Raw genomic sequence first — 14,035 nt, 5'->3', positions numbered from 1 at the left:
ACTAACAGGTTAAGCTATATATTCCAATGGAGTTCTAACGGTGATGTTCTCAGCATGAAGAGTGTCTATGTGTTCTCTGTAATCTATTTTATGACGTATGATGTCTTAAAATCATGTCCTTATATTTGGAGGATATAATAACACTGCCGTGAATACACAACTAGCTTTAAATTCAAATGGCTTAATGCTTCATGTAGAGGAAAAAGAGAAAAAATGTTTAAAATGTAGACTCTCTTGCACTGATAGGAGGGAACACGGAAAAGCAGGTGAGTGGGCCTGTGAAAGCACAGGTTCTGGGGTTTTCTTTATGCCATACAGACCCCCGTTTCCCTTCAACTCCTGTAAAACGAGAGAAGAAGACCCTGATCCTCAGGTTTCCTCTCAGCTCTGACTTGAGAGGATTCCACGTACAGGCATCCGTTTAGCTCTTTGATCTTCACCGTCTAATGTGGTCTCTGATCTGGGGAGAAGTCGCAGGTGAGCTCTGATACTTGCCTTAGGCGTGACATACAAGGTGTGTGTCTCCGAGTTTTTGGTTCCGTGTATTTTCTGTTATCCCACAGGGGACCTGGTACCGCAGGGTCCTCCATGATGCCTTCTAAGGAGCTGTCCACGAACTACATGACTGTAAATGTGAACGGCAATGCAGGATTCAGTCTGTGGTTTAGATCTAGATCAGCAAGAATCTAGGTCTTGGACCTTTTTTTTTTTCTTTTTACCTTTTCCAATCAGACTGCAAGCTCCTTGGGGGACGTGGCAGTGTTGTGTGCCTCATTCAGTCTCTCACCTGTAGCCTACAGTTCTTGGTACCATGTGGACAAAATAAATAGAAGCTCCTTGACTGAATGAGAGATTGAAGAATTGAACCAGTGAATCCTTGGATGGGTAGTCACATGCACAGATGATAGGAGACTGCTTGAAGTTGTGCTATCACAGGTGTGTCTGGTCTCTAGGTGTGCCACTGACTGCTTGTCCGTTTCTCCTCCTGGGCTTTAATGCTTATAACCATTTGAGTAAAACCCTAATTCCTTACCTTTACCTAAAAAGGTCCCATGAATTCTGGCTCCTGGCGCTCTCCCTTTGCTTTGTATCATTCTCCCCCATCCCTACAGTTCATCTTGCTGACTTCTGGGAATAACAGGCGGACTCTACTGGAGAAGTCATGTGTTGGGAAGGACCGTTTGTAGGGCTGTGCATGCCGTCTCCTCCTCAGGACACTGAGGACAGTTGTCCTCTACTTAGCAGGTGTTTCTCTGACCATCACCATTGCAGCAGCTTCAAGACCCCCCTTGCTTTCCTGTCCCACGACTCGCTTTGTGTTCCTCATCACTCCACTTTCCTCTGGATGTTTGTTGTTTGCGTCCCTAGTGCATGGCCTTTTCCCTCTCCCACTCACATGGTGGCTTTCTGAGGACAGGTGCCTTCTGTCTCTGTTCACAGCTCTGACTGTATTGTGAGAGCAGTGATGGAGGCCCCAGAGGCGTGCCAGAGCCTGGTTCCCTAAGAACAAGTAATTTCCCCTCTAGATAGAACCAGCCTTCCTGTCAGTGCAGAAATTCTTAGGAATCTGCACTTAGGAATCCGGTTTCTAATTCCTTTGTGAAATGCTGTTGGTGTGACAATATCTACTCGCAGGGTCATCATACGACTTAAGTGAGGCAATGAATAGGAAAAAGATTTTGTTAGCAAAGTGTTCGTCATTTCTGTCGCAAGTTCATTGACAAGGAACCAGGGATCTTAGGGGCTGCAGAGCTGCCCTTAGCTGTCAACCTGCCCCCAGGCCTCTTGGTGCCTGTCCACTCTGCAGGTCACCATTGACGTGTGTTGGCTAAGCTAAAATCTCATGGGTATCACGTGGCTATCTCCGGAAAGTTAGGAAGGGAGAAAATCTTTGACACGAAGGCTCATGAAGGTCAGTGAAAGCAACCAAAGAGAACTTGGGGATGAAAAAGTAGGACAGAACTTGCCCCCTGGCCCAGACTCCGAGGGAACACACTACTTGCGATGTTTCCTGTGAAGCTGTGAAAGGCTAACAGGGTTGAGAGCAGAGGTCCCACAACTCCGCACTCAGAGCATGACTTTCCAGTCCAAGGGACTTCCCTACCCTGAGGGTTACACTTTTCATTCACCTTTTATCTAAAGGCTCTGTTGCTGTTTCATGCTTTCCCTCTTTTTCCCATTTCCTTCTTAAAAGTGTTCACTGATGCTTGGTGCACTTCTTTCCCATTTGATATCATGGCACTGTCTTATCATCATGTATGAGACTAGAGACTACATTAATTATTGAGTCGTATCTCATATTCTTACTAAATTCACATAACAGCTATTTCTGATAACTCAATTTCCTCTGTCATTTATTTAAATTTTACCCCATTTTTATATTTTATGTGTACTCACTAAAATGCACATTAATGGTAAGTCACACACTGCTTTCAGTGAATGAAAAATGAAAAATCTTAGGGAACGAACTTCAGACACAGCTGATGAGCGGATAGTATTAAAGTCAAGATCACCTTTATTTGTCTTCTCACTTTGGGTCTCTGCTGGTCCACCTCCTCTCCCCTGTCTATGAAATCTGATGCTTACAATATTTTCTTTACTGCCTTTGATGGCTGGAACTTTCTGATGCAACAGAAAGTATGGAAAATTGATTTGCAAATGTGAGGTTTGGAAAATCAACAGGAGAGAATAACATTGTTTGTCATAGTTTTGTCACAGAAGAATGACATTATTGAGCTGAAAGTATCCTGTCCTTAGAAACAACACAAGTATAGGGACAGGAGTTGTAGCGTTGCATGGGAAGACACAGCTTGGGACACTCACCTTCCATATTAGAGTGCCTGAGTTTGAGTTCCGCTTTGACTACTTCTTGTTAATTTGTCTGGGAGGCATCAGATCATGGCCCACATACTTGCGTCTTTGCCTCCCACATGGAAGACAGATGGAGTTCTTGGCTCTTGGCTTTAGTCTGGCCCAGCGTTGATTGTTGAGGGACTTTAGGGGAAAGAATTAGTGGTTGGAATATTTTCCTTTCTCTCTTTCTCTGTCTCCGTATCTCTGCCTTGCAAATCATACAAAGAAAGAAAGAAACAACACAGATGCAGAGAAATAGCGACTTTTCCAAGGCCACCCAGATCTAGAATTCATGATCCCAACCGAATGTCTTCCAGTTTAGTTTTCTTTCCACTGCATTGTTGTGATTCTGGGTGCTTGTGGGTTAATTTGTTCTCTGTGACCCATTAACATCTATAGTGGTGCTAATCAAAGTTGTAGAACTGTTCTAGACATTCATAAAACAACAGCAGAGTGAAGCCTCTATGCAAAATTTTTTTAAAAAACTTTTTGTCCTTACAAGGACAACACAGAGCATAATCATAGGTATCATCTGCATTTCACAGATGAGGACCTTTCTGTGCGTATGGACGTGTTAGTCAAACTTTTATAGATGGGAAGTTGGAGGCCTGGCATGGGAATCTCAATTCTGTGCCTTGAGAGCTTGAAATCGTAGCCTCTGATTCTGAGTTATGATGTGACAAACTCTTTCCTCTGTATTGGATTCACAAGTTGAATTTATTTATTTATTTCTTAAATCACAATTTACATTTTTTTATAAAAATTTATTTGGTAGTGTTATAGATAGTGAGAGAGAGAGAGAGACAGAGAGAAAGGTCTTCCTTCCATTGGTTCATTCCCCAAATGGCCGCCATGGCCAACACTGTGCCGATCCGAAGCCAGGAGCCAGGTGCTTCCTCCTGGTCTCCCATGTGAGGGCAGGGCCCAAGCACTTGGGTCGCAGTACCGGCCCAGTCTTTGGTTTGAAACCACACAACTTGAAGGCAGATAACTGGTCTTACAGATTGCTTTATAGTAGGGCAAAAGTTATTTTTGAAGAAACATAAATTTCTATACCCAGGTATACATATCAGTGTTTCTGCAAATTGTATGGCTCTGTGCCATGATGTGGCAGTGACAGAATGCCTTGAAATATGTTTTCTACATGTTTGAAGGAATTGTCACACGCTGGTCTAGTTCTGAGGGAGCTGTCCAGTGCTGAATCATCTGACAGGATGGCCACAGAAGTAGCAGGGATAATAACAGGCTCCAAGCCCTGGCCCCTTTTTTCTATGCTTATCAAGGCCAAGATTCTAACTGAAGAGTCCTAATGTGCATTCCTAACAGCATTTTCTGTCCATATTGTAAATATTCACATTAAAATGGGTCTTGTTCCATTTTAAAAGCTCACATGAAAGACTACAGGATATACCTTGAAATTGTGAGAGCAAGGTCACCCCAAAGTCTACAGAGTAAAAAGCATGGCATTTGGAAGAGGTAAATGTGTTTTCCAAAATGGAAATATCCATTGTAACTTCTTAAATACCATTCATTCTGAGAATGTGAGAAACAAGAATAAAAGACCTTGAACAAGACTCATTTACATATCTCTTTAAAAAAGAATTTTATTCAATCCGTGGTCCTGTAAAAATAGTTAAAATTTACAGTGGTAGTTATTATATCTAAAGACGTGAAAATTACTTTTCATATAAATTACTCAGGTTTATAGTGAAATAGCTCTGAGAATGTTAGTACTCTATGTAATAATTTCACTAACATATTGATCTGTTTCTACTTATTTAATCTTGAACATTCAAATTATGTTTGAAAATCATATGCATACTGTGAACCAAAAATCTAGTGCATAACTTTCCCATCTCAACTGTAATTCCAAATATATGATAGCTAAAATATGAATTGTTATTTTTTTTGGATTGTGCATTATAGATTAAATCATTTGTTGAACTCGTTCATTATATATTGGCTCTTCAAATTATGATCCTTTGTTTTCATCCTCCATTAACCCTATAGTTCAATGTTGAAAGGTTAAGGAAAGTTACATTTCCAATGCAGTGTGAAATTCAGGGGTGGGGTCAATACTGGGCCTCCTTATCACTTTATTCTGCAGGATCCTCTATGAAACTGAGGGAGGTGAGGTCTTCAGGGAGGGAGACACAGAGGCAATCCTTAGTAGTTCAGGCGATGTCTGCTAAGCCAAGAGAAGACAATATTGTAGTCACAAAGAGGTTTGTATTAAAAGATAGGAAGGTACGGAGGGCCTGGAATTCTTTGAAAAATTAAGAGAAGGTCTGCCTTGCTGGGAGCCAGACTACATGAAAGGATGGAACAGGAATTAGAAATAATAAGATTGGTGTAGGGAACTGGAATTACATCATGGACGTCCCTTTCCACCATGTTGATGATTTTGACTTCGCTTTTAATAGGACTGTGTTTCTGTTTTAAGGGTTTAAGTAAGGAAGTGGCTTGATCATGTTCGTATTTTACAACAGTGATTTCATTGCAAAGAGGAGCCCACAAGAAGATGAATGCGGCGTCATCATAGACTGGAGGACTTGTAGGAAGCCTGCCATGGGGTTCTGGGTGAGAGATGCCGTCAGCCTCAACTAGGCTTTCACTGAGTAGGGATGGAGAGAAGCAACTAAAATTATGGGATTTTTAGATTAAATTGAGTAGGTAGCAGGGTTGTTTGAATGTGGAGAAGGGTGATGTTGAAGGGTCACAGAAACAAAGTAGATTTCTGGAATCTGCAGCAGTGGTTAATGGTTCTACAATCAAAGGTAGAAGCGTAAGGAAGAGTTTGTAGGTCAAAATGGTGAGATCATTTAAGGAGTCTAAATGAGATGGATATCAGAGGTTCGGACCTGTGTAATCTGAAGCAATAAGATCTGAGTTGGAGGTTGAAATTCTGGAGTTGTCAGCAGATGGATAGTCACTGTCATCACGTATGGGATGCATGATACTACCCAGTGCAGACTTGTGAAAGAATGACCCTGAAACTTAAGGGTCAGAGGACTTAACCTACAAACCAAACACAAGTCAGAGTCCTGTATGTGAACTGCAGAGTCTCTGGGAGGTGTACAGTGTAGCTCATAAACCTGCATTTTTCAGAAGCGGAGTCCTATCTCTTGGTCTTGATGAAGATCACCCTCTGGCACCCATTTGAAGGAGAAGGAAAAGAGAATTTTCCTTGAGTAGCCTCAGGATATATATAAGGTGGGCAGAAGAAGAGGAATGCAAAATTGAAGACTGTAATGTAACAGGCAAAAACATTGAATGAAATTCAGCCAGTAAAGTACTACAATTTGGGGGAAAAGAGAGCAGATACAAAAGGAGTGGTCAGCAGGTTCAGAGGATTGAGAGATGCAATATAGATTCACCTGAAGTCCACCCACTGGGTACAACTAAAAGGACGTCAGAACAAAGTTGGCCGGAACAGTTTCAGTAGAATGATGTGGGCTGCAGACAGACTGCGGTAGGTTGAGAATTGAATAGGCAAGGAGGAAGAAGACACGAGGCGGAGACACAATCTTATTAAGCAGTTGGGGTTAAAAGGCAAGGAGCAGCTGCAATGACAAAGAGAATTTGAGTCAGAATTCTATGTTGCACAGAAGTGCTCCACCCTTAGGGGGTTTAGAAGTCATTATTTACTTATATTGTATTTCATAGAAACAGAAAGAAGAAAGACAGAAGGAGGGATAGAGAGAGATCTTCCATCTACCATTTCTTTCCCCAAATAAAACAACAGCCAGGGCTGAGCCTGATTGGAACCAGGAGCCATGAACTCAATCTGGGTCTCCCACATGGGTGGCAGGGGCCCAAGTACCTGTATCATCAGTGGCTGCCCTCCCTGGGTGGACATTAGCAAGAAGTTGGATGGAAAGCAAAGGAACTGGGATTTGAAACACACTCTGGTATGAGCTGTGGGCGCCTCAAAAGGCAACTTAATCACTTAATCCAGACAGATTGAGGGAGAGACAGAGAGAGAGGTCTTCCATCTGCTGGTTCACTCCCCAAATGGCTGCAATGGCCAGAGCTGGGAGAGTCCAAAGCCAGGATCCAGGAACCTATTCCAGGTCTCCCACATGGATGTAGGGGCCCAAGCGTTTGGGTCATCTTCCATTGCTTTCCTAGGCCATTACCAGGGAGCTGGATCAGAACTGGAGCAGTTGGGACTCGAACCCGGGCCCATATGGGATGCCAGCATACGAGGCAGAGGCTTAACCTACTACCCTATAGTGTTCACCTCCCCTAAGTTATTTTTAATGGAGTCATTGAGGTGAAATTTCCATTTTATAAAATTCATACATTTCAAGTGCATAAAAAACTCAGTGATTTTTCACAAATCTCTACAGAGTTGTACAGTCATTACAACCCAATATTAAAACGTCTCCATTGCCCCAGTGACACCCTCAGTCCCAAATAACAGCCGATTCCAGGCTCATGCTCAGCCCAGCCATCTAATGCATTTACTGTCCTTGAAGATTTCATAGACTTTTGTATTCATCATAAAGATACAAAAATCTCGGAATTAAATGATAAATTTATTTTGGTGCAAAAAAATTAAGTCAGCATACATGCATCTTTTCTTCATTTTCTATTAAATTTTTGGAAGCTGCTCATATGCTTAGATTTCAAAATGTTTTTGCACCAAAATAAGTTTGCATTAATTTTGTTTTCTATGAATTTTGAGCAACATTCTTTTTTAATAAAAACTTTTATATAAATTTCGAAAGTACAGCTTTTGGATTATAGCGGTTTTCCCCCCCATAACCACCCTCCCACCCACAATCCATCCCATCTCCTACTCCCTCTCCCATCCCATTCTTCATTAAGATTCATTTTTAATTATCTTCATATACAGAAGATCAACTCTATATTGAGTAAATATTTCAACAGTTTACATGCACACAGACACATAAAGTATAAAGTACTGTTTGAAGATTAGTTTTACTGTTAATTCACATAGTACAACACATTAAGGACAGATTCTACATGGGAAGCAAGTGCACGGTGACTCCTGTTGATTTAACAGTTGACACTCTTATTTATGATGTCAGTAATCACCTGAGTCTATTGTCATGTGCTGCCAAGGCTATGGAAGCCTCGTGAGTTCACCAACTTCGATCTTATTTAGACAAGACCATAATCAAAGTGGAAGTTCTCTCCTCCCTTCAGAGAAAGGTACCTCCTTCTTTGATGGCCTATTCTTTCCGCTGTGATCTCACTCACGGAGATCTTCCATTTAGGTCATTTTTTGCTACAGTGTCTTGGCTCTGCATGCCTGAAATACTCTCATGGGCTTTTTAACTAGATCCAAATGCCTTAAGGGCTGACTCTGAGGCCAGAGTGCTGTTCAGGGCATTTGTCATTCTATGAGTCTGTTGTGTATCCTGCTTCCCATGTTGGATTGTTCCCTTCTTTTTAATTCTATTAGTTATTATTAGCAGAGACTGGTCTTATTTATGTGATTCCCTTTGACACTTAATCCTATCTTTAAGATCAGCTATGAACTTAAACTGATCACTTTAACTAGTAAGGTGGCATTGGTACCTGCCAACTTAATGGGATTTGGATTCCCATGGCAAGTTTTTAGCTTTACCCTTAGGGGTAAGTCTGAGGGAGCATGTGCCAAACTGTACATCTCCTCCCTCTCTTATTCCCACTCTTATATTTATATTTAACAGTGATCACTTTTGAGTTAAATTTAAACACCAAAGAATAATTGTTTGTTAATCAAAGAGTTCAACCAATGCTATTAAGTAGAACAAAAAATACTAAAAGGAATAAAATAGTAAGTTGTTCCTGAACAGTCAGGACAAGGGTTGATCAAGTCACTGTTTCTCATAGTGTCCCTTTCACTTCAACAGGTTTCCTTTTTGGTGCTTGGTTAGTTGCCATCAATCAGGGAGAACATATGATATTTGTCCCTTTGGGACTGGCTTATTTCACACAGCATGATGTTTTCCAGATTCCTTCATTTTGCTGCAAATGACCAGATTTCATTTTTTTTTACTGCTGTGTAGTATTCTGTGGAGTACATATTCCATAATTTCTTTATCCAGTCTTCCGTTGATGGGCATTTAAGTTGATTCCATGTCTTAGCTATTGTGAATTGAGCGGCAGTAAACGTTGAGATACAGATAGCTCTTTTATTTGCCAATTTCATTTCCGTTGGGTAAATTCCGAGAAGTGGGATGGCTGGTCCTGTGCAACACTCTTCTATGTGATCTTGGGATCTCAATTCTTTGACTTAATGTATTGTTGGTGAGGTTCACCCTTTTTTGTCTGATCTGTCAGTATTTCCTTCTTTTGTGTTGCTCAATTGCATTCCTTTATGTAGATATGCAGCATTCATTGTATCCTTTTGTCATTTGATGGATACCTGGGTCATTTCCACTTTTGTGAGCGTTCATGTACAAATCTTAATGGAGCTGTGTCGCTCCCCGTCTTTGTGGAGGAACGACACAGGACCCTGCATTGTTCTTTCGTCTGCTCGGCCCTCCCCGGGTTTGCTGCTGGTTCTTCCCAGGTTGGCTACTGTCCCTTCCACCTCCGTGGAAGGGCGGTTCCCCCTGGCCACTTTCCCCACTTCCGCAGGGGAGCGGCACACCGCCGGCCAGCCGGCTCTCTCGGGGGCTGCACAGGTGTTCCTCAGGTGTTCCTGGTGCATGTTGTCTCTCTCCTCCTTTATAGTCCTCTTCCACCAATCCCAACTCTGCTACCCACACGCCGAGTATGCTGCTCTCCTCCAATCAGGAGCAGGTCCTGCTGTTTATTGGTTGAACTGGAGGCAGCTGAGCAGAAGCTGTTTCTCCCTTCTCAGCGCCATATTGTGGGAGAGCAGATGCATAGAATAAGTCTTAATTCCAGTAACTTAGTCTAGTCCGAGTTGCTCCCAGTTGCTCCCCACAGAGCTGTGTTTTCACTGCTCTTAGATAGCTCTCTCAGGGTGCGATTGCTGGGTGGTAGGTGAAGTTCATGTTGGATGTTCTCAGAAACTATGAGACCCCTTTCCAGAGTAATACAAGATGTTACCATTACACTCCCCCATACCCAGCAGTATGAGCTGAAATTCCATTTGCCTTTATAATTGCATTTATTTATTTAGGCTAAAGGAGAAAATGGTAGTGCCATTGAAATGTGAATGAGCATCAGCCTGCCCCCTAGTTGTGGCCAGTCCTGCCATGCAGTCAGCGTAGGTAACTGGGATTCTGGTCGGCTGTGCTCTACCTTGGCATCCCCATCTTTGCCTGCAGAGACCTCCCAGCACACAGCTGGTGGAATTATGCCTGGACAAATGCAGAGGTTGAATAGTGAGGTCTGATGGACCCGACAGTGAAAGTTCCTGTTCTCTGCCTCATGTCATAGAAATGGGGGTATTTCCATATCAGCACCAGCTATGGACTTTGAAAAAGTGATTGGACTTCCTTGCGCTCACTTTGCACATCTTTCCTATGTGGATTATCACAACACCGATCTTACAGTGATATTGCAATAATCAAATGAAATTCCCTCTGTAAAGCACTTCACTCAGTTTAACCTAGAATTCACATGCAAGGAACAATGGGTGTTCACATTTAAAAATGAAATCAATGGTCAAGAATAGGGTAAATACCGCAGTGCAGTTTTACTTACATTTATTTATCTGTTCTTCCTTTCCTGTGTCATGTTTATGTTCTCTATTTTAAGCCTAAGTCTCTTTAAATTTAGAGCTGGAATGTTTTTTGTTTGCTCTTGATAAAAATTAAAATAGGAGTAACAATGGCATTCTCCATTATTGTAGACTGACAATGGATCCGGAAGTCTGCTAAAAATCTTTCCCTTTGTGCATGCTAATGCTGTATGGAGAGATCTCAGATGGACTATGTTGGAGTAAAGTCTTCCAGGTGTATCTGTCTCATCTTGTCTGGCCATGTAGACCCCTCTTGTGCCACCCCTGCCAATGGCAACCAAGTCTCAGTTACTCCTGGTTGATACTGATAGGGGACAGAGGCTGCAGCAGTCAGAGAGGAATGACTCATGTGCAGATACATATGGGCTTCATTGCTCTGCCAAAGAAGCAAGACCAGGACCAAGAATAGCCCGGTCCGATGGTGATCACTGTCACTCCCCCATCCATTTCAGGTGACTGCATTCTTGCTCCCAGCCCTCCCCACACTCACTTCCTGTTCACTTTCCTAGCTGGATTTTTGCCTTGACATAGCCAAAGCTTACTCTGGTATGTCATCCATGTAGACAAAGGCACAGGCACCCTTTTTGGTTTTTATCTTTTTCTTTTAATAATGCAGCAGGCTGTATTTGTTTGGGATTTATTCTCCAGTGGCGGTCATTAAGTTGTTCATTTTAATGAAGTGTTTTATAACTTTGAAAGGAAACCTGTCCCCAGAGCAGAGAGCATAGCTCTAAAATGCAGTCAGGTATTGAGGGGGAGGAGCCGCCCAATAAACTCTTTGGACAGGCTGCCATGTTGAGACACAGAGTCCTCGTGGGGACATAACAAAGCAGTATTTTTGGCCAAATGTGTTGCACCTTCTGGGTTCCCACCTCCCATGCTGCAGGGAGCCTGGATTCTCTTCAGCAGGCAGTCATTTCTGCCTGGAAGATGCGTACGTGAGAGTGGCAACAGCGATGTGACCACAAGTGTGGAGCAGAAGGGTGGTTGCCATGGAGCAGCCAGGTTTACCCTACAGTCCACTACAGTCTCCCTGTGGAAAAGGTTTCCCTCCTCCCTTCAGTGTGGACACTGTCTGGAGGGCCATCTAATTTTTAAAGTGTAAGTGTAGTCTAGGATTAAAAAGAGAGTCAGAGGCCAGAGCCAGTGGTCTTCAGTGCACCTGTGCCTGATGCTTCTCAGTCCACCCCTGCTGAGCTGAGTTCCCAAACAAGTGGAACCCAGTGTGCAGACACATTTGCCTCTTTCACGTATTTGGAAACACGAATCTGCAAGCAGGCGTTGAAATGCCAGGAGATTCCATATCAGCATCTGGCTTGCTCTCCTCCTGCTGAACCTGAGATGTTGGAAGCTTCGTTAGCCCTGCATGGGACTGTGGACAGGTGATGCACATCACATGCTGTGTTTTGCCCACACTCCTGGACTTTTACTTAATAGTGCTGGATGTTAGTCTGTACAAACATTTGATCCCATTTTTATGCCCTGTAGAGAACTGGACCTACATGTAAAGGACTTTCTTATACAACCCAAGCCGACAGGTCTAATTCATGTTATAAGTAACTTAGGGGCAAGCCTGAAAGTGTGCAGAGAGCAGGCAGCATTTGTTTAATTTCCTTTGCTACTAGAGAAGTGATCACAACCAGTCAACAGTAAACCCTTGCTCTGCGCTGGGTGCTGGGGTTTCTCTCCTTTTTCTCCTTTGAGTCTCACAGCAGGCAAAGCAGGTGCTTGGTTCGCTCAGTATTAGTAGACTCAGTATTATTACTAATTACTAATATACTAATATATATACTATATATACTAATATATTATACTAATATGTAATATTAGTAATATACTAATATATTATTACTAATTAGTATTATTAATTATTATTATTACTCAGTATTACTAGATGAACAGTGACAACAAAGCCACAAGCCCTGAACCTCAGAGATTCACACAGCTTCAGCACAGCCCTGCACAACAACCCATCTTCGTCATCTCTCCTGCTCCTGCCCTGGCCTAACACCCTAAATGATTTCCCTGAAGTATCTGTAAAGGATTAACTATTTCCCATCGACTTGGAAACCTAAGACTATGTAGAATGCATATTGATATACATCAGAATTTGTCTCCACACTTAGCAAAGTTCTGTGGCCTGTCTCTGCTCCCTCCCCCCTTCCGATCAAGGCATGCTCTTTTATGAATGGGCAGGCGTGGGAATGGGCAGGCGTGGGAATGGGCAGGCGAGGGGAGCCTTCCCCACCCCGTTCTTATGCACAGGCTTCTCGCTATTGCAAATGAATTATGTATCACCCTGAAGTAATTAGCAAAGACGGTGTTGTTCGGCTGAATTTTAAGCTAATTAATCTGACCTAATTCCTGTCAAAAATAATTAGGGTAAAATATGTGCTCCCTCAGCCACTGTCTGTGGCCACTGTGCTGATGCCTGCCCTGGCATCCAGGCGCCTGGGCTACAAGTCTGTCTCTGAGTTGCCCATGTGCACTACCTCCCCCGATTCTACACCTGAGTAAAGACAGGAGGCTGGGCTGACCGTGGGACGCCCATGTGGATGAGACTAGTGGACCACTGATGTCACAGCTTCACAGTTGAAATCTACAAGCAGTCTGTCTGCTTCACCAAGCTCGGGTTGGGGGGCCTGTGTGTGTGGTGGGGGGCGAAGATGTGCACCTCCTGTCCCAGCCCCTGCACTTTTCCTAACATGAAATCAATGGCAGAGTCTGCCGCCACCTGCACTCTTGCCACCCCAGGATGAGCTTTAGAAAATGTCCTTAGTGGGAGAAACTTTCACGCATTGTCCAAGTCCTTGCCTGTTCCTAGGGAGATAATTTAGGACAATTTAGGCAAGCTTTGGCTCCGGGGTCTGTCACCACACTGGGATGGTCTGGAGTTGAGAGGCCCAGAAAGGACAGAGCAGGATGTAGCTAGCTGGCTGCCAGTGAGTGCCCGAGCCCTGGCCCCTGCCCGGCTGTCCTAGACCCCGGCCCTCCGCGGCCCCTGGCCACGCGCTCTGGTGTGTGAGGGAGCTCCTGGGTGAGGCCGTCCGTGGAATGTGGACATTGCATCCCCAGCCGTTCCGAGTTAATCATTTCCCCATTAAACCCATGAACCTTCCCCACCCCCTTCCTTCTGAGTCTCCAGGCAACCAGTAAGCACTGAATCACATTAAGCCCTCAATTTCAAGGCTGCAGTTCAGGATTTTACTGCATATTTGTTCGCTTATTTATAGAGACTGCAGCATAAAATTCATTAATTCCATGTAATCCTCAGTACCTCGGTGATTCAGTTCTAAACCACGTCGCCTGTCTTTACATCACTCCAGTGCTGGGTCACACGGGTACTAATGGTTCTCTGAGCTCTAAGTTGGATTCCCAGAGGGAGAATTTCTACAATTTCTGGTTCTTGGTTATCATTCAGCATTTGGGAGTAGTCTTTTAGGAAATTAAAAAAAAATCCAGATCTCCTTTCTTCAGTAGCCCAGATGTCCACAGCTGACTTCGAAGGAA

General features: G+C 43.3%; 1 long non-coding RNA gene across 4 annotated transcripts in view; it reads left to right on the top strand.

The window, feature by feature from the left end:
* The window catches only part of LOC127487206 (uncharacterized), a 330,743-nt gene that overhangs the window by 264,906 nt on the left and 51,802 nt on the right, over positions 1–14,035 (top strand). The window lies entirely within an intron of this gene.

This window comes from Oryctolagus cuniculus, chromosome 10, assembly GCF_051225735.1.
Source record: "Oryctolagus cuniculus isolate XC-2025 breed Fujian yellow rabbit chromosome 10, ASM5122573v1, whole genome shotgun sequence".
Taxonomy (NCBI): Eukaryota; Metazoa; Chordata; class Mammalia; order Lagomorpha; family Leporidae; genus Oryctolagus; species Oryctolagus cuniculus.
The sequence above is the reverse complement of the archived record's forward strand: the minus strand, read 5'-3'. Positions and strand labels throughout refer to the sequence as shown.